Source organism: Neolamprologus multifasciatus, chromosome 18 (assembly GCF_963576455.1).
Source record: "Neolamprologus multifasciatus chromosome 18, fNeoMul1.2, whole genome shotgun sequence".
Taxonomy (NCBI): Eukaryota; Metazoa; Chordata; class Actinopteri; order Cichliformes; family Cichlidae; genus Neolamprologus; species Neolamprologus multifasciatus.
Window position 1 is genome coordinate 21,662,467 of NC_140456.1, and position 4,150 is coordinate 21,666,616.

The following is a 4,150-nucleotide window of genomic DNA, read 5'->3' on the forward strand; positions in this document are numbered from 1 at the left end:
AGTATTTAAATTATTTGTTTGATTTGTCTGATTGTTGGAGTTTTTCTTTGGTCTTTACTTCACAAGATAAAGCACCTTGAGGCAACTGTTGTTGTGATTTGTTACGGATAAAACTGAAATTAACTTGAAATTACACCCAAGATTTTCCTGAAAATGATCACGGTAGCATCCTGAAATTGATCTTCCACTAAGATATTACTTAAAAGTTGTATATCTTTCTGTCTGTGGTCTCATTGTGACTGCATTTTAGCTGACTAAAGATCCTGCTGGGACGATATGAAATAACACAAAGGAAGAATATTCGTTTTCACTATAACACAAACACTGACAAATTTGGATTAGAACATCTTTTGTTACATCTAATATCCCCTCTTATCCTCCTGATTTTCCACCTTTCTCTACATCAGCATCTTTTAAATTGAAGCCATGAATGCCAAAACACAGTTAAAGCTTTGTGTTGGAAAGAAAAGAAGTAGAGAAACACAACTAGAGCAACGGAGAACTGACCAACTGGCAATAATCATATAAACAGATGTCCAGTGGTAATCTACTACATCTGGAGTGTTCTACAAACTGATTTCATTCTGAAATAACTAATCTCAAAGATGTTAATATTTGTAGTAAAACATTAAATAATTATTTTTACCAGTCACCAGGGGTGTCTCCAGATTTTCTACATAGGGGTGGCCATATGGAGGCCCTTGAATATTTGGGTGGCACACAGAAAATATAATTTCCTGTTTTATTATGCTGTTGTCGAATATAGGTTACTTGAGTTGGAGTTTAAATGTGACATGATATTTTAAATTTGTATTTGGTGGTTTCTACATGTTCACAATATACACCACATTCGTAAGAGCCATGGTTTTGACTTTTTCTCAGGTTTTGATCAATAAGTCATTTAGTCAAACTTGAAGACTTGGATGGATGTACGCCAAATTTATATGAGACTATGCACAGTAAAGAAGAAACATGAGGTCAAGGGTCGCCGTGTCTCAGGCAGAGTGGGACCCAAATTGCAGCACTCGAAAGACAATGTCTAAAACTCAACAACAGCTTTATTGCTGTTGAAGTTAATATAACAAAGGCCAGGGACACCGTGAGGACTAACTAGGAACATGCAGAACAAACGCGCACACACAGCCTGACAGACAATTCAACAAAGGACGTAGACGCAGACGATATAAACACGCCAGGCTGAAAGGGAGCAGACAAACGAAGCAAAACTAAACACAACACACAGGACAAGCGACTATCAAAATAACAAACACTAACACCAAACTAAGACGGGAATTTTGCACAAGGACAGGAAATAAACAAACACGATTGACTGGGGAAAAAGAAAACACAAAAGAGGATAACACAAGGTTACATATACTAATGACAAACACAGACTGCAAACAACGGAAAACTAAGAAGCACAAGGAAACAATATTATACTGAAAGGACTGGATACAGAGCTAGAACATAAACCTCAAAATTCAAAAGAACAACTCATGAGTTGAAACTTAAAACATCCCAAAACTCAAAATGCTGGGTCGTTCACCCAGGAGCATGACACTTGATGTGTTTCTGCAGCTGTACCCATGCTCACACCAGCCCACGGCAGGTATTAGATATATCTAATACTATCATTTGTTTGGAGGATGTGTTCCCTGACCAATTAAACGCTGCGTAACACACTCAGCTGTGGGCAACCACCCAAGTCGTATATGTAGCAGTGGGAAATAACTAACTCCTTTCACTATTCATTATTAAAATAAAAATTGTATTTTATCTTAAAGAAATCTGTTTCTTCTTCCTAAACATGCTCTGTAGCGATCCTGATTCAGCGCATTACCCGTGAAATGAATAATGGTGCCCATAAATTAGAGAGTTTCAAGAAGAGTTACTTGGCTGAAATGACACATGTGCTGAAGAATGTCTCACGTATGTGGCAAACAAAAGCTACCCGACTCTAAATCAGATACTTTTCAGCATGAGGTTTAGGATTCATCCAGCCGGGGATTTTACACACACAAAAAAAAACAGGCGCTAAAACACACAACAGGCTATCACATGCATTTATATAACACAATAGACTAAACTACGCCTCCATATTATGAACAGAAAAGCCCTGTAGGGATGCACTGATGGTAACCAAGTCATGACTTCCTCATGAGGCACAGTTATCTTTACACTTTTAACTTTGTAAAATATTTTTATTTATAAGTTCAAACTTTATTGGCTGATACAATTCAATTTCTTTAGCTTTGTTTCTATTACTTTTTTATTCTATTAATATAATCTTAGGGGTCCCTCTGATAATTGTGACAGTAATAATGTCATTAATATTTTGTTTTAATGTTTTAATGTGGGAACATTAAAACTACTTGGATATTTCCTGTAATGTGGAATTTTGCTTTTAAATACACCAAAAACATCATAATAATTAGAATGGATGTGGAGGGCCACCAGGATTTCAAATTAAAAAATACATTTTTTAAAAAAAGGACAAGAGAAAAGATACGCCTACTGTGAAATTGTTTGTTTTTAACAGGACATATGAAACCGTTTTTGATTCAAACTCATTATGGCCTACTATAAACTGCTGTCACTCAGCCTTTACACTTCCTTGTTGGCAATTCCAGCATATTTTCAATTTGTTTTTTCAACTTTCAACCTTTTTTCAGTAGAAATCTGAGTTTCTGATGGATGGATGGCCTGCAGTAAGCGACTGCCTTCTTTCTCTTTGACATGAAACTGTTTGTTGTGGATGTCAAAGAGAAGAACAGAGATGGAAGTGAAGTGTGACAACAGGCTGTTGAAGACATGACATTGTACATGGTTCATGGTACATTGGTACCATGAATGGTACCATCATTTAGGAATGCCTGTGGCCACCAAACATGCCGCCAAACTTACACAAAGGTTTCCAAAGAAAAAGCAGGCTTGTACTTTTAGATGACATAGAGACTATTACTTGAATAGAAGAGAACATCTTCGCCACAAGAGAGAAGGTGAAACACAACCTCCTCTGGCAAAAAGCATCCGAAGATTGATACAACATCTCTCCAGACGTTTTGTGAAATATTTGCCTCCTTGTTGAGGAGGCCTGAACCCACTAAAACAACAACAAAAATAAATGAACTGGTTATACAATGTATATACAATCTGTTTATTTGTTTGTCTTTGGTCACATGGAGTACCTACTGTAGGAACGACCTGCTGTATTTTTTAAAAAGTATTTGCAGTCTAAACATTTAGTGTTTCATTTTACAAATGAGCTAAAATATTACTTTAAATCATTAATTTACATGTGACGTATATTTACACCATTTTGAATCTCTTTACATTTTAATGATGCTACACGAGGCTGTACTTCCAATTATCTTTATAATGACCTCCTTATCTGTTTACCACTTTCCTCACCAGCAGTTTGAGATCATTTTGATTAAAAAGTTTCTTTTTCATATAAAAAAGGTTGATTTTCTCTGCCACACGGGGGGAAGTTTCCCTGCTTAACCAGCAGCACTGGCTACTGTACTTTGTATCATGATGACAGGTAGCCTAGGGGCTTCACTTGTCCTCGTTTAGGATCTCCTGATTGGTTCCCATGGGGTTAATCTACAGTGTGCAGCCTGTAAAGATCTCAGAGGATGTTTGGAGGATCTTTGTACACTTCTCAGATGTAACCTACCGTAATCCTGACCTTTACTATGAATAAGATGAGGCTCCTTTATTTTTCTGTTGCCATATTGTCCCTCATGCAGGTAATTATGCAGTTTGAATTTTCTATTCTCAATTTAGGTTTTCAGGTAATTACAAAATTTTGAGTTAGCTTCTTAACAGTTTTTTCTTTTTTTTAAGATACCCCATGTTAAGGCTGCAGGTAGGTCTTCTGTCCTTTTTCCTTTGTCAAGTGGTTAATATTGATATTAATATGGATGTTTATATTTGTTGTTTTTCCCACTTCTTTTTTTCATATAACATATATGGAACCTTTCCTTGAGAATATCCCTTCAAAATCAAACTGAATATGCCAGCGGAGCAGAATGACTTCTTATGGAATGTTTTGTTGTTGTTTTGGTGATTTATGAATGACATTGAAGAAGAGGTTCTTAATGAAAATGACCTGGGGGGGGGGGGGGGGGGGGGGGGGGGGGGGGGG